The 22,351-nt window shown below is 41.2% G+C and overlaps 1 long non-coding RNA gene across 2 annotated transcripts in view; it reads right to left on the reverse strand.

Annotated features, from left to right (window-relative positions):
- The window catches only part of LOC108536894 (uncharacterized), a 281,687-nt gene extending 263,399 nt beyond the window's left edge, over positions 1–18,288 (reverse strand). The window contains exons 1-2 of one of the 2 annotated variants that reach the window (XR_001887650.1): positions 18,232–18,288; positions 5,156–5,232 (exon numbers count right to left, since the gene is read on the reverse strand). This is a non-coding gene — a long non-coding RNA (uncharacterized LOC108536894). Of the gene's footprint in view, positions 1–5,155; positions 5,233–9,677; positions 9,717–18,231 lie in introns of those variants that run through there. The other variant, XR_001887649.1, reaches the window with a different exon arrangement.
- Positions 18,289–22,351: the final 4,063 nt, after the last annotated feature.

Raw genomic sequence — 22,351 nt, forward strand, 5'->3', positions numbered from 1 at the left:
AGTTACTATTGCTGCAAAAAAAAAAAAAAAAAACTAAATGGCATAAAATAACCATTGACTTATGCTCGCAGAAAATAGGGACCCACTGTGGCAGGCTGTCAGCCAGAACCAATGAGCAGAGTGGCAGCTGCGACCTGAGAGGTAATTCTCCGAATGAGAAAAGCCCTTTATTTGGGAGGAAAACTACATTGATAAGGTTAACTAACAAGCTACCGCCAGAATGCATACCTAAGATGACCCAGAGAGTAAGGGAAAGGCCCAGACAGGTAGAGTCAGGCTCCTTTCCTAAAGTTGATATTTAGCACCACAAGAATGTATTTTGTTTAGGTGTTTCTAAGGTAGTCATTTTGAAATTCGTACACTAGCAGGCAGTAATAATTTCATAAATCACACTGCCCAAATCCAATGATGAATATCTCATGTACAGTGGCAGCATCTCAGAGTGAGGGCAGACTTGGAGGAGGGACTGGAAAAATTCCATCTGGACCACTGGCCTTAAGCATAAAAATACAATAAATGATTCTGAAATGACTTTCACAGATAGACACATGTTGCCCTATAAGCATCTTCAGGAATCTTCTTTAGAGAGGGCTTATTGTACACTATGAGTTAGAATTGCAAATCAGCATCTAAAGAGGGAGAAAGGGGTAAATTTAAAAAGCAGATTTCCATAGAGAGACACAAAGGAAGTCAAAAAGGGACAAAGAAACAAAAATGGGAAGTGAGAAAGTGGGATCAAAGGAGAAATGTTCTGGTGCCCAATGGAGTAATGGGAGATTCTGTCATAGGTGGACAGCTAAGAGTAAAGGAGGTAGGACGTGGTTCGCTTTTCATTTTGTCCTGCCCTTGGCTTATTCTTTCTGATCAGACACAGCAAAGTCTGCTCGTTCATTGGCCAAATGTCAAAAAGTCACCATAAGGGGCTGGCAAGGAAAATGACCAGGAACACACGGCACGCCGGAGTCACTCATCTTATCTGCTCCATTGACATAAATTCCACAAAAGGACACTCTGTCATCATGAAAGGACAAAGATGGGTACTTGGATGATCTTGAGCTTAACCCACTTACAAAGGACTTGGGAAACCAGGAGACCAGCCAAGTCTCCATCTCCCCTGGCCCCAGGGTGTATCACTTATACCTCCATCCACTCACCTATATCTGAATGCCCAAATATTCGGCAAACCTTTATAAAAAACAGAACTGTGCAGAATGCAGTTTATACTCTCAAGAAGAAAGGAGGTATTTTTGTTTTTGTTTGTTTGTTTGTTTGTTTTGCTGTTTCAGGTCTGCAAAACTCTTCAGAATGAAACCAGTACTTTCTCTACACTGTGACTAGGAACCTGTCTTTTCCCCAGGTCTCCTGCAAAATTTCTAGCACCTTCCTCACACAAGTTGCAGGAAGCATAGAGCTTTGAAATTATAACGATGGAAAAGGAAATGGAAAGATAGGCCCAACTTTTAGTCTTCTGGGACTCCAGATCATATTTATGTGTTCAAAACAGTAACTTTCCCCTAGAAAAGTGGGATGCCACCATTCTACACACTAGGTGGACCATTTCCTAGCTGCATTTGCTACAAGCACATAGGGCCCTGGCAGAAACCTCCTTTGATTTCTACCATTGCCCTTTTTAAATGTAACAACAGCCAAAGTCTACTCTCTCCCTGCATTGCATCTGTTTCATTTGTATCCCGGGTTTCTGCAATAAAGCAAACCTCCAATTTATTAATTTTTTTGAAAAGATAACTTAAGTCCAAGAAGGTTACCAAATGTCTTCAGCTAACCAAAAATGTAAAGACCAGTAAGGATTTAGAATTCCCTATACTAGTCCCTCGATCAGTAATCAGGTGACGGGTTGTTTGTTTTTTCATTTGTTTATTTGTTTTCCAGGCATGCTATGATGTGAGGTTCTTTAGCTATATGTATGTATCTCCTTCAGTGGTCTCAGTGATTTCCAGCTTTGCAGGATATCACCTGGAGACAGAATGATGCAAACAAAAATTTTAGATTTAAAAAAAAATTTTAAACATAAGAAATTAAAAATAAACCCTAGATTCAGGGCTTTCCAAGAGCCAAATGCTCTGAGGGCCAGTCCCAGCTACTTTCCAGCTGTGTGAGCTGAGGTCAGTTACCTAAACTTCCCATGCATCAGTTTCCTGCATCGACAAAGCTCTGGTAAGGATTTCTGCCCTACGTAGTTCACAACACTAAAATGAGAAAATAGGAAAGTGCTAAGAATTTTAAAGAATTTGAATATGAGGTCTTATTACCGCTAACACAGACTTCCGCCCACAACAATCACTGGAAGACTTTCGGGTTATGTATGTTCCAGTCACCTGTTATAAAGTAACAAATCAGCAACTTCCTATCCAATCTACTACATAGCTTCCTCCCATAACCTAACCTTGTGTATGTTAACAGCCCACCTACAAATGGATTTCTCTCTCTGATATTTCACACCCATTAATATTTATGCAGCTGTGTCCAGGTTAAAAAATAAGTCAAGCCAAGGTAAGAGGCATTTTAAAAAAATTATTTTATAAGTTAAACAGTCAAATTGACTTTTTTCCCTTTTGGTGTAGAGTTCTATAAATTTTAACACAGCTGTAGGTTTGTATAACCAGCACCACAATCAGGATACGGAACAGTTCTATCACCCTAAAAAAATTCCCTATGACTCTCCCTTTATAGTTCCACTCTTTCCCCTGCTCCAGCTCCAAAAACCATTGATCTGTTCTCTAGATCTATTCTGACATTTTCTAGATAGGTCACATAAATTGAATTATACAGTATACAGCCTTTTGAACCTGCCTTTTTCCATTCAGCATAATGCCTCTGAAAATCATCCAAGTTATCACGTGTATCATCTGTTCTTGTTTATTGCTGAATAGTATTCCATGGCATGGATATACCAGTTTGTTTAATCATTCAACTGTTGAAGGACATCTGGTTTATTTCCAGATCTTGGCAATTTTAAATACAACAGCTATAAACATTTATGTGTCAGTTGTTGTGCGATCATAAATTTTCATTACTCCAGGATAAACCCCAAGAGTGGGATTGCTATTAAACAGTGACTTGTAAATATCAACATCACATTAAACATCCAGATTTTATTCAAGGCAACCTCATGATATAAGAGACTGATATCACGATTTATCAATGCTCAAAAACTAATATGCCTTAACCCCTTTGAAAATTTGAGTTGTTTCATCTACAGCCATACCACTCTGAACACACCCCATCTCGTCTGAAAATTTAAGTTGTTTTGATGTATTTTGTGGTATTTGATTTTTTGTGGTATTACTATTTTGCATAAATGTTAATGAAAAATATCATTTTAACAATTGTAAAAACATTGCAGTGATGCTTTCAAGAGTTCTTCCTATTGACTTAAGAGATTCTCATTCAATTTCCCAAAATAAAGTAAAATTTAAAATCTAAGTAGAGAGGAACCAACACTTCAGAGTCTGAGTTAATACAAACTTGGTCTGGCATAATTGAAAAATCACTATGCTAAACTTTGTAAAGAATACACCACCATGCCCCACACAAAGTACACCCTAGAGTGTTTGAAGATTATATTATGAGTGGCCCAAATGCCTGGGTTTGGCATTTGTTAAACAATTCTAGAGGAGCTGCTGTCGCTGGGGTTCTGTGGGTTCATCCGTGGCTGACACCTCTCATCCTGAATCCCTTGGGTCTCACGGGCCCTGGAACGATCTATATTCTCCCGGTTGAAGATGATAGCATAATGTCAGTGTACTTAAAATTCAATTTCATTCTTCCTAATCTATGCACCATTATGCAGGTCTTTGAAATAGTCTCCAAAGAAGGTAAGTCTGTATTGATTCCATTCCCTTACATAGCAACTGGTGTGTAGCAACCCATAGTATAATATGAGGGGGAGAAAATATTGATTCTGGGAAACTTAATACTATTAAAAGACAGTTGTATTAAATCTCTTTCCTGGACTTAGCTGAGCACTTTTTTTTTTCCTTTTCCCATTTTCAAAAAAAATCAATGAAGCTAATACTCTTGTTAGTTTTAGAGTTTCTACTACAGCAGTTTCGTGTCATCATAGAACCTATGGGAGGTTTGTAGGCTCAGCACTTGAGGCTTGGAGTCCTCTGCTGACTGATGAGCATAACATTTCTCTGTTCAGTTATTCCGGCCACTCAGAGCGGGCAAGTAGTATTTAAATTTTATTTTCCATGGTATCTGTTTTCCTTGGTGTGTAAAAGTCTCAAGATATGGCTTAACCTTAGTTATAAACGCCTAAGTGCATGTGATGAAGCTCATTACACACATGCAATTTTCAGTTTGAGAGAAGTCTAAAGAAATAAAATCAACATGGGGTAGGGGAGGTTTTTTTGATGGAAAACCCCTGCCAGTTGAAAATCCCAGATTCTCTTTTTTGAGGACCATCCAAACTTGAGCTTTTTTTTTTAACAAAAAAGGAACAGCTGCTTCTGATTTGTGACAAGATTAAAGCATTTTGGAATCTCTCTCCAGATATCCAAGTTCTGATAGAATGTCTGCTGTGTCATGTATCAAATATAACAAGACTGTAACATGGCTCCAGAGTCAATGAACCAAACATTGGAATCTTCTTCTAGTTATATAATATAAAACTACTTATAATTCTGATGCCATGAAGTTGGAATTCGTGATTAAGATGGGTTAGGCTTTGCTAAGCAAGCGTTTTCTTCATAGATACTGCAAGCCATATTTTAAAAATAAGATGGCAAGAATAATGCTGAAAATATGTGAAAAACAAACTATTTCCAAACCCCTGAAAGACTCTAGAAGCCACAATTAGCATGAAAATATTTGTGGTGCTTTTAATAGTTATTTTATATCTCTGTCTCTGGCTTCTCTGGAGAGTGGTGCTCTCCTTAGTTGCCAGGAGAACAACTAAGTCCACCTGGATATTCCAGACCCCATAAATGCATATGCTCCAGACTGGATGTGATTTTTGTACTCCTGCTAATTGTTCCTCCTGTTTCCTCATTTTCCCATCTTCACTGTCATCTACAAGAGAAATTCAAAAAGCGACCAAAGATCGCTGACATGGTGGACACAGCTTAGGAAATTTCAGTCTCATTTGCCTCCTCTCCCCTAGAATAGAGTTTGCTGCCTCCTCCTTGCTCACCTGGATCATGGCAAGGGCCTCCTGAAGGGCTTCCATCTAGTATCTCTTCCCCAACCTCTGCAATCAGAGTGAGCCTCCTGGGGAAAAAAAAAAAAAAAAAAAAAGGTGTCAAATCATATTGAAAACTGCCATGGGCTTGACATCACCTGTCGGATAAAACAGTCATCAGCATTGTGTACTAGCGAGGCTTTGCATGGAAAGATGAGGCAGAAGAGCCCAGACAGGCAGCAACAAAGAAATACTTACGTCAAACTTGGGTCATGGTAAGAAGACCAAATTAGCTCTAACAGGGATTTTTGGTAAGTGATGGTTATAGAAGGTAACTACAAAGAAGTAAAGGGGGTCCAGATCAGTGAAGACTCGAAAGGCTCAGTCTGAGACTTTCTGACTTTATCCCTCATGCCACGGGGAGCCATAGAATGTTCATGAGCAGAAGAGGCAGATAAAACACAGTCCAGTTGGAATCACCAATCACTCCCCCAATAGCACACACACCACTGAATGTCATTAGGCTACTAGTTATTTTCCCAGTGACCACCCCATTGTCTTTCACTAAGAAAAAAAAAATTATTGACAAGTAATTCTTTAGGTGCTTCCCTTTCATATATTTTCAATTTTTAAGTAACACTTTATACTGGCTTAACAAACATAAATGCCATTCTAGAGATTTACAATATAGTAGTATAATATTAGTGTATGATTTAATGTGTTGGCTCTTTCTCCAGAGACTAAAAACAAAGAAGCATAATACATCGTCAGATAAAATATTAACATATTAATGAAAATACTTCATTTCCCTGAACTAAAGAAAACAAAAATGATGATGAGGAATGCATTAATGAGGGTTTTAAGCATAAATGACAGAAATTCTAATGTCATTTCCAAATACGCTAAATTACTTAAAATTAGAATAAAATGTATCAATACTTACAGATCATCAGAGTCACTTTCTATCCTGACCAGTATGTCACAAGCCCCTAAGCTGAGCAGTTGTCACTTCCAAGATATCTCTAAAGCAGCTCAAATTTACCATGGCCAAAGCTGAACACATTATTATCTTCCCCAAATCTTCTCGGTCTCTGTTAAGGGAGTAAGTGTCCACCTGTTCCCCTCAGCTAGAAATCTTGTAATCATCCTTGTCTCCTTTTTCTCTCCCTAAACCCCTGCATTGGTTCCTCATAGTCATCACTTTTATCTCCAAAATGTCTGTCTGAATCAGGCTCACTCAGCATTCTCACCATCAATGCCTTACCATCAATCAACTCCCAAAAGATTCCAGTAGCCTCCTAAACAGCCTCTTACCAATACTCCAACAGCCAGCTGGTCTCTTCTAATTTGAACATTCCTGGAATCCCCTCTCTCCCTCCTCCAACTGACAAACCTCTCTTACCCTTCCAGCCTGAACTCAAATGTCACTTCCCTTGCATTCTCATCATCTCCCACTTCCTTGCCAAAAGAATCAACAGTTTCCTCCTCTAGATTCCCTCTCCTATGTGTTCTTTCTTGATTACAACACTCATGCCGTTTCTAAGACTCAATGCTTAAGAATCTGTGTCCTTGGCCGGGCATGGTGGTTCACACTTGTAATCCTAGCACTTTAAGAGGCCAAGGCGGGCGGATCACAAAATCAGGAGTTCGAGACTAGCCTAGCCAACATGGTGAAACCCCATCTCTACTAAAAATACAAAAATTAGCTGGGCATGGTGTTGGGCACCTATAATCACAGCTACTCGGGAAGCTGAAGCAGGAGAGTTGCTTGAACTCGGGAGGTGGAGGTTGCAGTGAGCCAAGATCGCGCCACTACACTCCAGCCTGGGTGACACAGCAAGACTCCATCTTGAAAAACAAAACAAAACAAAAATCTGTGTCCTCTGATACATTTGTGCATTTATTGGGGTTCGGGACCATGTGTTTTCTTCTTTGAGTTTCTGGTGAGTGCGGTTCATGCCACCCTCACTACGCTCTCCTTTGAGTAAAGTGATTCATCTGATCCAAAATGTCATCATTTGCAATTTAAGCTTTTAAAATTTTCATAGCTGCACATCTTGACTCATGTAAATTACCATTGCCCAACCTTCTTTCGTAGTTGTTTCTATTTGGTCTTCTTAAGAATGGAGCACTTACATGCAGAATTTGGTACAAGATTTTACCCCTGGCAGGATGCCTAAATGACATACAGAGGAACGGGCGGAGAGAGTAAAAGATCTATATGTACTTCAGCAGGTACCTCGATAGCCCACACCCCAACCCTGGTATTGGCTTCTAGAGAAAACAGTTATGCAGAGAGAACCATCTGTGCTCCCAAAGCAGAGACTAGAATGTTCTATGATTGATAATCATCTGTGGGCAAAAGTAGCAGCATGGCCTCTGAAGCAATCGCTCCTCATGCCAACTAAACGGCTTTCTCAGCCCACACCTGCCCTGAACTAGTCAATTACCAAACGTTGAGAAAGCAGGAAATGAATGGCTCATGATTTTAAGCATCAATAATTTAAATAAAAAAGTCATAAAGAGTCATCCTTCTTCCTGGAGTGTAAATGAATGTGATTCTAAGTGTATGGTAAAGACACGATAATTGCCAGCAAATTAACTCCCAATGAAGATGAAGAGGGATATCTGTCTCCTTTGACTCTTGGACAATTTCCTTCCAAAGGGATTTTATTGTCCCACATTAGGAGTGAGAACTCAACTCAATACAGGCTGTGCTTCTGTGTTGAAGAATCATCACCAGGCAGTCACATAGGAGCGGCTTTGGCCAGCGACATTGGTATCCCCACTTGCAGCTGACAAGGTTATGTACTCTGCAACTAGTGTTCTGCAAATCCAGTCATGAGTTGGTCCAGAGTTGTTTTTAGGTAAGGAGAAGTCAGTTCTTCTCTCACTCAGATCCTCTCTGGCACACTGACCTTTGAGAATAAGAAGCGTGCATGTTTTAATTCTATGCTCAGCAATGTGCTATTGTATTTAATCAGAGGCTGCATAATTTTCTAGAACTCAAACTGGTGTCAGATCTCCATTAAATTGCAGGTGGCTTCCCCACCCTTTTTGCCTTCATCATGTCTCTCTAGTTTGAGAGTCCTCTCTACCCTGCAATTTTCACCAGTCTGTTTAATCCAAAGTAACTTTGTGAGACAACCTCATTAAAACTAAGGTATTGGTGGTCCTATGTGTTATCTCCTCCACTGGAGGAGATCACTTAAAAATCATTTGGAAGTTTCTTTTGCTGTGCAGAAGCTCTTTAATTTAATTAGATCCCATCTGTCAATTTTGGCTTTTGTTGCCATTGCTTCTGGTGTTTTAGTCATGAAGTCTTTGCCCATGCCTATATCCTGAATAGTATTGCCTAGGTTTTCTTCTAGGGTTTTTTATGGTTTTAGGTCTTACATATAAGTCTTTAATCCATCTTGAGTTCATTTTTGTATAAGGTAAAAGGAAGGGGTCCAGTTTCAGTTTTCTGCATACAGCTAGCCAGTTTTCCCAACATCATTTATTAAATAAGGAATCCTTTCCCTGTTACTTGTTTTTGTCAGGTTTGTCAAAGATCAGATGGTTGTAGATATGTGGGGTTATGTCTGAGGCTTCTGTTCCTTTCCATTGGTCTATATCTCTGTTTTGGTACCAGTACCATGCTGTTTTTGTTACTGTAACCTTGTAATATAGTTTAAAGTCAGGTAGCATGATGCCTCCAGTTTTGTTCTTTTTGCTTAGGATTGTGTTGGGTATACAGTCTCTTTTTTTATTCCATTAGGGAGTTGACCAATGAGAACACATGGACATAGGGAGGAGAACATCACACACCAGGGCCTGTCAGTGGGTGGGGGGCTGGGGAGAGATAGCATTAGAAGAAATACCTAATGTAGGTGACAGGTTGATGGGTGCAGCAAACCACCATGGCACGTGTATACCTATGTAACAAACCTGCACATTCTGCACATGTATCCCAGAACTTAATTTAAAAAATCATCTGGAAAGGATTTGGTATGTACATATCACAATTTGTCTATCCATCCATAAACTGGTGGACATGAAGGACTGATCCATGGTACAACATAAATGAGCCTTGAAAACATGACATTAAGTGAAAGGAGCCAGACACAAAAGACCTTGTGCTGTATGATTCCATTTATATGAAATGCCCAGAATAGGCTAATCCACAGAGATAGATGCAGATTGGTTGCTACCAGGGGTTAGAGAAAAGGGAAATGAGAAGTGACTGCTCAGTGACTATGGGATTTCCTTTTGGGGTGATGAAAATGTTTTGGAACTACATAAGGGTGATGGTTTCACAACACTGTGATTGTACTTAATGCCACTGACTTATTCACTTTAAACGCTTAACTTTATGTTATTCAAATTTCACTTCAATTTTAAAAGGTGGGGGAAGTGGGGGAATGTATACTTGACCAAGTATGAATCTTTGATGGTGAAATTTCAGAAGTAGTGAGACTAGAAAAGAAGTTTCCTATGAAAAAGCTTTCACAGGGTCTCTACATCTCTGGTATGCCTGCCTCCGATGTCTCACCTTTGTTGGGGCCCTTCTGTAAAGCCAAGTTAGTGCAAAAGAAACCAAGCCAGCCTTTCATTGGATATATCCATCTTCTGTGAAGAAAAATAAAAATATTATATAATAAGCAACCAATGCTAACTGGGATTATTATTACTGTCAATATTCTATGCTGACCTTCTACTTTCTGTGGCCTAAAATTAGATCGTGTATTGTTTATGCAACTTTCATCTTGGGGATGTGTTTTAGGTTGCATGGGTTTTCTGCTGCTGTGGCAGCAGGACCAAGCCAAGGCAAAAGGCCCGGTGTTACTCACAGTTGGCTTTATGATTTCACCCGAGGACAGGGACCAAGGCACGCAGCTGAAAAAGCAACATTGGTTTCTGGTCTCTGATGACACATGTGTTTCTTCTTTCTTTCTCATGCTCCTAGCAAAACAGAGTCCTACCCAGTTCCTTCCCCAAGGAGACCCTGGTTGTTGAGACTCTAGACCACACCATCTAGAAGTCTGAGGCTTGAAGACCATCTCACTCAATTCCTGCTGGGTCTCTGATATGAACATCAGTCCTTCTCAGGGCAGGAATTTGACATTGCAAGAGGGAAAAACAAAGAAATGAGCTTTGGGCATGTACAGTTTTTCTGTTCTGCTTTTTTGAACTTGAGAAGTAGTATGTTCAACATTGTCTTTCTACAATAAAACAGAAACATGGTACATCTCTCAGGGTCCAGTCAGGAGGCAGCCATCACTCCAGCTATTTTAACAAGGAAAATGTAACACAAATAACTGTTAACTATTTTTTTGTTTTTGTTTTTACAAATTTTTTATAGGTTTAAAATTTCTCCAAAGTTTAAAAGTGAGGTAATGTTGTATTTTTTTATTATTATTATACTTTAAGTTATAGGGTACATGTGCGTAACGTGCAGGTTTGTTACATATGTATACTTGTGCCATGTTGGTGTGCTGCACCCATCAACTCATCAGCACCCATCAACTCGTCATTTACATCAAGTAAAACTCAGAATGTAATCCCTCCCCCCTCTCCCCTCCCACTGTTAACTATTAAAGGTGGTTAACTACTGATATGGTTTTGTTAGGTCCCCACCCAAATCTCATCTCGAATTGTAGCTCCCATAATCTCCACATATCATGGGAGGAACCCGGTGGGAGGTAACTGAATCATGGGGTGGGTTTTTCTTGCGCTGTTCTTGTGATAGTAAGTCTCATGAGATCTGATGGTTTTATAAACGGCAGTTCCCCTGAACAAGCTCTCTTGCCTGCCACCATGTAAGATGCACCTTTGCTTCTCCTTCGCCTTCCGCCGTGATTGTAAGGCCTCTCCATCCATAGGGAACCGTGAGTCCATTAAGCCTCTTTTTCTTTATAAATTACCCAGTCTCAGGAATTTCTTTTTTTTTTTCTTTTCTTTTGTGATAGAGTCTTGTTCTGTTGCCCAGGTGGAGTTCAGTGGCACGATCTCGGCTCACCGCAACCTCTGCCTCTCAGGTTCAAATGATTCTCCTGCCTCAGCCTCCCATGTAGCCAGGATTACAGGCACCCACCACCACAACCAGCTAATTTTTAGATTTTTAGTAGAGACGGGGTGTTTCACCATCTTGGCCAGGCTGGTCTTGAACTCCTGACCTTGTGATCCACCCACCTTGGCCTCCCAAAGTGCTGGTATTACAAGTGTGAGCCACTGCGCCAGACCCTTGGGTATTTCTTTATAACGGTATGAAAACGGACTGATACAACTACTAAAAGGAACTTTAAAAGGACCTTAAGGAAGTAGCAAAAGAGCAGCTATTACCTCTAGGCTGAAGGACAGTGAAAAATTAAAGGAACCAAGGAAGGGCAGAGGGGCCTTCTACCTCCACTGAGGCTGAGGTTTGGATCTCTTCAGAGATTTTTGCCAAATGTTATTCTTGTTCGTGCCAAGCCTGCCTTGTGGGAATGAGTAAGACAGATCACCATTCCATCCCTTATTACTGACCAGTTAGATTGCATGGCACAAAGGTGTCTGCAAAGTACTTCTTTCCCTCTGCATCGTGAGTATTTGCCCCATTCCGGAGGCCCCACGACACAACTGTAAGAGTTGAACTCCAAGGAGAAGACTCTTGGTAAACTTATTATTAGAGACTTTTATTTAAAAATTTTTTGCCATTCTTTTTTTGCCACATATTTTTTTGGGCCAACATTTTTTCCCAATTTTTATTTGCTGCCACAGGAACTCACAGATTGCTAGTAGAGAAGCTATCTGGAAAGCAAAGGCATGAGGTGGTCTGCAGAAGCAGACCATCTGTTGTTGTAGGAGGCTGCGGGAAGGAAGGAGCTTCTGAGAAGCCATCAGTGCTGGGGAGAGCATGGCCTGAGGCAGAGCTGGGACTCAGGTGCATGTGCCAGGTGCTACTGCATTGAATGATAATAACTAGCCAAGTCCAGAACTCAGCAGGGACGTTCCTGGCACTATACCACTCTGGCACCCTCTACTGATGACATTTACACTCACCCAGCTGGCTAAGAAGAAATGTTTACAGGGTCCAGTTCCAGTGTCACAAAGCAGAGCAGAGAAGGATGAATTTGAAGCTGAGAGACAATAAATTGACACTTGCCATAGATGGGGATTCCCACTCTCCATCTGATCTCACTTCCAGTGTAGGTAAACCCTTCACACCAGTGAGCTGCTATCAGAGTGTCTTCATCCATGAAAGGAACATGGACAGCCAGCTTCACCCAACTCCAGCTGCCAGTACTCAAGAGTATTTCTAGGCAGGTCAAGGAACATCACTAAACTTCCTAAATCGGTAATAGAAATATTTTCACAATGTCTTAGGTAGAGGAAAAAAGTCAAGAGGAGGACGTTCGTAAAGTTAAGTGTGCCCAAAATGGCTGTATTTTCCTTTGAAGTCAGTTTTCTTTTCCTTTTGAGCACTCAGACTTTCTATCTTCCTTTAACAGTTAAAGAAGACCCACATGACTGGGTTCTAGCCAATGGAAGATAAACAAAAATAATCTATCCTACTTCCAGGTCTGTCCCCTAGAAGACCTCTGCCACGATCCCTCCTGCCTTCTCTTACCCTGGACCCACACACTGACTGCAGAGCAGATCTCAGGAAAGAGCAGAGCATCTAGGAAAGTAGTCTGTTTCTGAGTCACCACCTGGAGGAGGGCCTCCCTGAAGAGTTTCCCAGCTGGAAATATTCTAATTGGATTGCAAGGAGAGGAAGAAATAGCCCTTCATGCCCTGGTTCTGAAAACGTGATTCCCAGACCAGTGGCATGAGCATCACCTGAAAACTTGTCAAAAATGAAAATTCTCAGGCCCCACCTCAGACTTAACCAGAAACTCTGGGAGTGAGGGGCCCAGCAGTTAGGTGATTTGGGTGTTCTAAAGTTCAACAATCACTGCCTTATTGTGTAAAAACACTAAAATTCGGAGAGTTTTTTCCTTAAGGCACATAGACAACCACTCACATAAAACTCAAACTAAACCTTCTTCATAAAAACCTTAAATGAAGAAGTTAATAACCAGTTAAAATGTGCCTGCCCAGTAACAGCCCTTTCCTAAAGTAGACCTCCTCCTTGCCTGGGTACTAGACTGCCTTTGTAGGACTAACATTAGCCACAAGATTAGAAATTATGGTTTAGGAGTCATGCAGCTGCAGAATACCAGATTCTGACTCTCCCTAAATTGCCCCTAAGATCAGTGCTTGAGATATTTTGCAGACCCTGGACTTGATGGATCAGCTGGTCCCACCCAGATCAATAAACTGGCTCACCTGGTCTTGTGGCTCCCACTCAGGGACTGACTGAGCACAAGAAGACAGCTCCAACTCCCTACGATTTCATCACTGACCAATCAGCACTCCTGGCTCACTGGCCTACCCCCACCCACCAAGTTATTCTTAAAAACTCTGCTCCCTGAATGTTCAGGGAGGCTGCTCTCAGTAATAATAAAACTCTGGTCTCCCACAAAGTAAAGAAATAAACAAACAGGCTGGGTGCGACGGCTCATGCCTGTAATCCCAGCACTTTGGGAGGCTAAGGCGGGCGGATCACCTGAGATCAGGAGTTCGAGACCAGCCTGACCAACATAGTGAAACCCCGTCTCTACTAAAAATACCAAAAATTAGCTGGGCGTAGTGGCAGGCACCTGTAATCTCAGCTACTCGGGAGACTGAGGCAGGAGAATCGTTTGAACCTGGGAGGCAGAGGGTGCAGTGAGCCAAAGGTGCGCCATTACTCCAGTCTGGACAACAAGAGCAAAACTTCGTCTCAAAATAAATAAATAAAAACATGTCTGCCACCTCACCAGGGATTGTTGTCATGTCTCCATCATCCACAACACTCCTGAAGAGTCCAGACAGCCACAAGACCCCTGAATAGACCAAGCAGAGACAGCACAGGTGTTGCAGACTTCATGCTTTTCAATGTTTCACTGTTTTACTCCCCATACTACCTATTTTGGATCTGCACATTTGTTCTAAGCCTGAATCAAGCTGATTAGGTTGTTATAAGGTTGAAGGTTTATTAACCTCAGATATCACCTGTGACATTTGACTAGCCGCCAGAAAACAAGTGCTGTGTTCATTAACTGAGTTACTTTAGACAAGTGACTTAACCTGCTCACTTTTATCGCTCTCTCTGAAAAGTCAAATAATCCCCGACAGACCTGCTTTAAAATCACCTGCAGGAAAAATTCTCAAAAAAGAATAAGACAATAGATTGTATTTCCATATTTAGAGATATTCCATATGATCATTTTTACATTCATCAAAGTTTAGACAACAGAAAACACCAAGTGGTTCCTCTTCCACTCCTTACAACAGCTGTGTACAGGAGACTCTGAAGAAACAAATTAAGTAAACTCATATTCAATGTAGAACTATCCAGGTGCAAAGTTTTCTACTTCAGTTATTGATTTAAACATAAGATCACTTCTAGAAAAATGTGAGTTGTTTAATTTCTCAAATATAAAGCCCAAATTTGAAAAATGTCCAAGAAAAAAACAATCATTTAAGGAAAATAGGAAGAAATAGGATCATCTGATGTCAAACCGCTATTTTTAGTGAGACACGTCGGTAAACCAGTCCTGCCAGGAATGTAACACTTCAAAGGAGAGTCCTAACATTTAGCTGCAGCTCCACACAAAGCCACATCTTCAGCACTTAGTTCAGAAGTAATTACCATCTAACTGGCACTGGGGTGGAAGGAGAAAAGAACTATATTCATCCTGTGATTAAATGGCAATTAGCAACTAAGTGCCCTGCAATAATGTGGCACTTATGACCTCCTCACAGCAGCTTCCCCTGCCAACACCACCAGCCTTCTGGGTATCAAAGCCCAGTACATGAGGGCTAGGACCCCAGGGAATCCCAAGGGTGACCTGCCCACCAGCTACCATAGGCTGGGTGAAGGCACAAATTAGTGGTTAAGAGCATGGACTCTACAGCCAAGCTGCCTGGATTCCGAACACAACTCCACCACTAGTAATCTGCCAACTTGGTCAAGTTACCTAAACCTTTCTGATCATCAGTGTCCTCATCTGAAAACTGGGGGAAATAGTTGTTTCTAAGATGTAGCTTGATTGTGAGGCTTAAGTGAGTTAAAAATGCAGAGCATTGGCCAGGCACGGTGGCTCACGTCTGTAATCCCAGCATTTTGGGAGGCTGAGGCAAGCGGATCACCTGAGGTCAGGAGTTCAAAACCAGCCTGACCAACATGGAGAAACCCTGTGTCTACTGAAAATACAAAATTAGCCAGGCATGGTGGCAGATGCCTGTAATCCCAGCTATTCGGGAGCCTGAGGCAGGAAAATCGCTTGAACCCAGGAGGCGGAGGTTGTGGTGAGCCGAGATTGCGCCATTGGACTCCATCCTGGGCAACAAAGCAAGACTCCGTCAAAAAAAAAAAAAGCAAAGCTTTTAAGAGAGTTCCCAATACAGTGTGAAGCCCCAGTCAGAAAAGGCTCATGTTTCCCTAGGCTTCAGTAGCTTCCCCTTCACAAGCCTGGGATAGATTAACTTTTCTGCCAATGCATTGTTTAATGCTAAATACAGTATTTAAATGTATTGTACAGCTCCAAACAAAAACTAAACAAAACAAGCATCTTTTCAGTCATGAATCCTGGTTCATCCTATTCCCAAGGGTCCACCTTCGGTTGTTCCAAATTGTGGAACAAATAGAAGCAATTTTTAGGAAGCCCGGACAGAAACCATTTATTGCCCAAGAATAAGTCTGTGGCGCTGGACCAGAGATTGGGAAGTCCCACCTCTCCAGCAGAAGTAAATGAGGACGGACCAACGTCATGCCAAAGGGAAGACGCATGTGGCCAGCTCTTGATGATCTACAACAAGGTAGCCTCTTAGGCTGGCATCTCCTCTTGTCAAAGTGATTGTGAATTTGATGCACAAACTATTTCCAAACTTAGTTTTAAAACATACGTAGAGGATAAATCTGTAGCAACCACAGCACTTCTTTAAGGCTATTTCTCTGTAGCAGCAGGTGTCTATTTGCTCTCGCAGTTCTTGCCCGACTTTGCTCTGTGTCACAGAAACCATTCCCCACACTCCTTGCTATCTGGCTTCTAAGTAGTTTTGGCCAGTAGGAGGCAATGGTAAGACTGGAGAGTCTTACGCTACATAGAACAGGACCCCCAACAGTGCCCACGTCTCCTCTGTGGGCTGAGCTCCCACCAGAGAGCCCTTCACTCTGGGTTCTCAACTCCAGCCAGGCAGCCCCAAGCCTCGGGCAGGGTAACCCCACACTGAGCAGTCCCCTAGTTTTGATATCTCATCCTTCCATTGTTCCTCCAGCCCAAGGGGTGGCGGTAGAATATTTTTATTGCGAATTACTGATTGCCTGGTGGTTCTCTGGTGGCTTCTCAGCTCTTACATCACCTGTAAAACCAATTCCCTTTATTAAATTCCCTCTGTTTGAAAAGCCTAGGCTGGATTTTTGTTTCCTGAAGGGTTGGGGTCTCTGACTAATAAGCCATTAATTGTACTTATGTGCCATTCTCCATGATTTCAGTGTTAAGAGCACTGGAGTAGGAGTCAGGAGTCCTGAGTTCTGGTCCCAGGTCTGCCCCGAATTGACTGTGTGACCATAAGCATGCTTCTCTGTGCCTCAGTTTCCTGAGCTGGTTCAAGCACATTCACAGGCAAGCCATTTCACATTAACAGCAGAATCAGGACAAAGTGATCCAATCTGTTTTAGGGGTGAGGGAAGGAAGGCAGGAGGGCTTGGGTCATTGCTGCGTATGTGTTTGTATGTCTTATATGAGCTTGTAATTTCCCAGGGAACTCATAGGTATGTACTTTCCTCAGTATTCATGATTTTCACCCTGATTTTTCACATTTAGAATTAAAAATAGTCTAGCACATTAACGTTGCAAAATAAGGATTGGTGAGGCTAATACTATACAAATTAATACCCCAATAAAATTAGTATAAAAATACTGGATAATAAACATGAAAGTATGGTAAATTCGGGGCCTCAGAAAGTAGATTTGTGTTTTCTTTCTCTTTTCTAAACTAGCAGTTCCAGTATGACGAGTTATAAGCATAGCCACGCAAAATTTCCAGTGTGCTATCTGTAACCTGACCTTTTTAACTTTTTCTAATAATAATTTTGAATTATTCTTATTTGATATTAATGTCCATAACAGTTGTTTATTAGCCTTTCATTGATTTTAAGCCAGAGTTGCAATCAGCACATACATTTTTTCTGGAGATGGAATCTCACTCTGTTGCCTAGTCAACAGTCTTGAACTCATGGGCTCAAGAGATCCTCCTGCCTCAGGCCCCCAAGTAGCTGAGATTATACATGTACACCATCATTCCCAGCTGCAATCAGTACATACTTAAGTCAGTTATCAATTCATGCCCTTTACTGAAAGAACATTTAAACATAAGACTATTTTTATATGCATGGGTCTACATACATATTACACACACACACACACACACACACACACACACAAACACGCACTGAACTCTGAAGATATTTCTATAGTGAAAACTATAATAAATTCTTTCTTCTCAGGCAACATAGTCCTAAACTTCACCCTAAATATCTATTTTTTAACTCCTCACTGCTTCTTGAAAGATTGATCTATCCCTTTTATGAAAAGCAAAAGCCAATCCCAAACTATTCATGTGTACCTTCCATGACCAATATGGTAGCCACCAAACACAAGTAGCCATTGGGTACTTGAAATGTGGCTGCTCCAAATAGCATTCTGCCAGAAATGTAAAACATATACCATATTTTGCACGCTCAACGTGAGAAAAGCATAAATTACATTATTAACAATTTTATGTTAATTGCACATTGAAAGTATAATATTTTGGACATGTTGGGATATACTGTTAAAATTAATTTCATCTGTCCCTTTTTTACTACAAAATTTAAAGTTGCATTGCATCCCATTTCTACTGGACGGCACTGATTCTACAAGCTAAGGAAAGGAAAAGCCACTTCTACCATTCTTTGCCTTTTTACGAGAATCTTAATGAAGAGGAGCAGTATTGATACATTGATGGGGTGGGGGTGGGGGAATGGCAGAACTTACAGGAAAGATGGATGTGCCTGAGTTTTAACTTGCTGACACTCAAATCAAGCTTCGGCCTATAGAGAAAATTACAAAGACCCAATTAATAGTGCTGTACACTGGAAACAACATCATTGTGTTAATAGCTTGTGTTGCCTTCAAATGTCCAAGACAGAAGAGCTTAAAGCATTTTATTTTTATTGACTGAAGGCTGAAGGAAGTAAGGACCTCAGAATTAAAGTTTCAGAGAATTGAACTGGTCCTTTGCTCCCACATTTGATGATCATTCAAAAAAGTGTACATGTAAAATATGTCTTACAAAAATACAGAAGGCTAAAGCCTTAGTATATTCAGAGGAAAAGATCACACATATATTCTACCTTACATCTAAATAATTCCATTCATCATCTCAATACATGGGCTTGGCACGGACCCTGGTACACAGTGGGTACTTAATGTTTGTGGAACAGAACTAAATGCACTACCTAACAAGCATTACAATTACTGGGACTCAGGATCCAGTCATGCTGTTTAAAACAAGGAAGCAAAGACACAGCTCCAGAAATTCAGAAATACAGTTGCAGAAATTACCAAAAATATGCCAAAGCTATTAAAAGGATGAAAAGCAGAATCAAACATTTTCGGAGAGCCACAGAGTGCCACGATGCCTTTCTAATAACTAATTAGGACCTTGCTTTTCTGCAGGGTGGTATAATAACCATTTGGCTAGTATTTTAATGGGCAAAAAGGTCTCTTCACCACCACAGTCTGTATTTCTTTGCATTCTTTTGTCTAGGCAAAAGAAATACATACAAATATATTTACACATATTTAAAGAGTGTATTTTTTTTTCCCTGAATGAATCATGTGGGCACTGGGGTGGACCTCCAGGGATTTTGGGTGGATGAGACCAATAACAGGAATTGCTAATGTGGTTTCTATTGAATGTGATGGATTCATGAGGTAGAATCATTTGATAAACCAAGAGTACTACATTTTTACTCCATTCATCTTTGTCTTTTGGATTCCAGAGTGACTCTGCCGACAGTGCCACTATGAGCTGAATGAGCAGCCTTGCCTGAAGAAGGTGGCTTCAGGAACAAATGTCGCTATTCCTCGACTCTTGTGAGCTCCTGCATTTCAGCCCTGGACCTTCACCTTGAAGTTACTCTAAAGCTATGCTTTGCAGGTTTGCTCTTATTTTCCCAGAGAATTAAAGGGATGAACTCCAAGGCTTTGGGAGTTTCATCTTCTCCCTGTCACATAGTATGTAACCTGGATGCAACCATCATGGTCTTTAAAAATCCCAGGGGCTGTTATTTATCAGGTGTACTAAGCTGAATAGCGATCCTTAAAAGGATATGTTTATGTTCAAACCTCTCAGGACCTGTGAATGTGACCTTATCTGGGAAAAGCATTTTTTGCATATAATTAAGGATTTCAAAATGAGATCATCCTGGATTTAGGATGGGCCCTAAATCTAATGACAGGTGTCCTTATAGGGGAAAGACAGAGGGAGTTTGACACTGCTAGGGTTTGGATATGGTTTGTCTCCATTGAAACTCATGTTGAAGCTTGAGTCCCAATGTGGCAGTGTTGGGAGGTGGGGCCTAGTGGGCACATTTAGGTCCCCTTCCCACATGCCGAATTCCCGTTTGACTTCTACCATGCTATGGTGCAGCTCAAAAGCCCTCACCAGAAGCCGAGCAGATGTCAGAGCCATTCTTTTAACTTCACAGTCTGCAGAACTGTGGGCTAAATTAACCTTCTTTAAAAGTTTCCCAGTCTTAGATATTAGGTTAATAGCAACACAAAATGGATTAAAAACAGAAGCTCACTTCCTTTTCAAGTAGGACCGGAAAAGGTTGTCTAGTATAATTCTCACATAGTGCTGGAATCCGGTTCCCACTTCCATCCCTCCAAATACATACACATTCACACATGCTCCTTGTCTGTACGCATGAACCTCTAGGGAGTCACCTCCTCCTACAATGGCGTCCACCTATGGGCTCCCCTGTGAATCTTTGGAGAGCAAGAACTGTGTTCTCAACCTCCAAGTGCTCCCAGCACCTAGGGCCATATCCAGCACACACAGGGGCTTAAGACATGTTTGTTAAGTGAACAAACAGAACTAATCTATGATTAAAAATGAACTCCCAGTAACACTTGTGTCTCAGTCCTAGTTCTTTCCTCAAGAGTCTGCTGATTGATTGTGCTTCTCCATGGCCAACATGACATCTGGACATCCAGTCCATCATCTGACTGAGACTTCATCACATAGGCCACTGTTGAGCAGAGGCATAGACAGACAAGACCCTGACCTCTTATGGGAATTTGCACATACGTTCTTTGTTCAAACTCCCACTCCTTCAAACCTCAACTCAAATGCAGTGACCTCTGGGAATCCTTTCTGAATTTCCCTATGCAGGTTTTACCTCCTTCTCTCATTGTATTATAGAAAACTCTTGCTATTGAAATCTAGTAGACACTCAGTAAACAATGGTCACTATGGCATTTTTTGTTGCTGGTGAAGGAGGTAGTGGTTTCAATATGATTCCCTCTGCTTGAAGTATTTCCTTTATTTATACCAATTATCTTGATTTATTATAATTTATTTGCATGTCTTCTTTCCCCTCTATACTAGATGCTCCAAGGGGTGGAAGCCAAGTTATCCCCTTGAAATCATGAGTATCCATTAGGCAGAAGACACTGTAATAATAATAATCTCAAAGAAAAATATGGTCTGTGCATACTATCCACCAAAACAAGCAACAGCAGGGTTTGGCCTGTGTACTAAATCCAACCATGGTCTGGTTTTGTACAGTGTGCTGAGAGAATGACAGAGATGTTAAGAGAGGAACCGGAGGTGGCCCCACAAAACCCAAAGCACTTACTATCTGGCCCGCTATAGAAAAAGGATGCTGAACTGGACACTAAACACACAAGCACCTCGCTTGTAATTTAACTGTGGCTTTAATTTCTTATATGATGACCTCATATTCGCTTACCCAGAAATTCTACCAAGGGCTCAGAAATGGCTCGGACCCCAGATTGGGCCTGGAGAGCCTTGATGGGACTAATGCATCCACACACCAAAAGGAGGCAGTTTTGTGTTTTAAAAGCATCTGCTAGTACTTCAGATTTTAAACACTTCCTCTCCAGTCATTGTAAGTTGAGCCTCTAATTTTTAAAACATTATGAGTCAGGAGGAAGGAGGACTGTCTTCAGTTGCTTGTGGGGCCAAGCCTTCACCAAAACCACTTCAAAAAGCAAGTTCCTTAAAAAGGAACCCTTAACCAGGCTGAGCTGGTGTAGGAAGTGGACCTGCAACACAAGGGTCAGAACACAGCACTGTTCGGTCAGAAAAAAAGATGGAAACCTGCCCAAACCAGAAACCCGAAGTGTAACGCGCATGTGTATTCACGAGGAATGTCACTGGACACCGCTGGTGGGTCTACACCACGTTCTAGGGCAAGTTGGTTTTGTTTTCCTACTCAGGGGAATATTTGGTTTCCATAGGCCCTTTAAACCGGCATGCTTTGTGTTTTTGTTGCTTTACTGTTTTCTTTTTTATGAGTACAACTTTTCTCCGATAATGACTGCATCTTCCTAAAAGCTTCTTCTGAGTTCTTATTTTCAAAGAAGCTGAATCCATCTTGATATTTTCCTGCCATAATTGACCCAGGCCAATTTCTTCTAAAGGAATTAAAAATGCAAATCTAATATTCTAATTGCATAATAGGATAATCTTGGCAGCTAGATCAATACTATCTCCCACTGTCAATAATATGGCGGGGATGCGTGTATGTCAGAGCCCACCGGTCTCACTTTATCACTGGCCCCATGGCCCATCCACATCTATAAGATGTGACATTTTATTAGTGGCCTTCCATCAATCAACTCTAATTTGTGCATCAGAGAGATGCGTGTTGTCATCTCAGCATCCACGTTGCCCTGAGCACCAGACAACACAGAGTTGAAGCCTCATGTTTCCAAGGACTAAGTTAAAAGGCAGGAAAAGGGTAGATGACAGCTCCACAAAGGATTTCTTCCTGGAGGCCATCCAACGAATTAAGAAGCAAAGAACCTACAAGTCATCTCAAAGAGGAAGACTTCAGAAAATAAGAATATGGACACCTCC

Source organism: Rhinopithecus bieti, unplaced genomic scaffold (assembly GCF_001698545.2).
Source record: "Rhinopithecus bieti isolate Rb0 unplaced genomic scaffold, ASM169854v2 scaffold_13207, whole genome shotgun sequence".
In the NCBI taxonomy this organism is placed as follows: domain Eukaryota; kingdom Metazoa; phylum Chordata; class Mammalia; order Primates; family Cercopithecidae; genus Rhinopithecus; species Rhinopithecus bieti.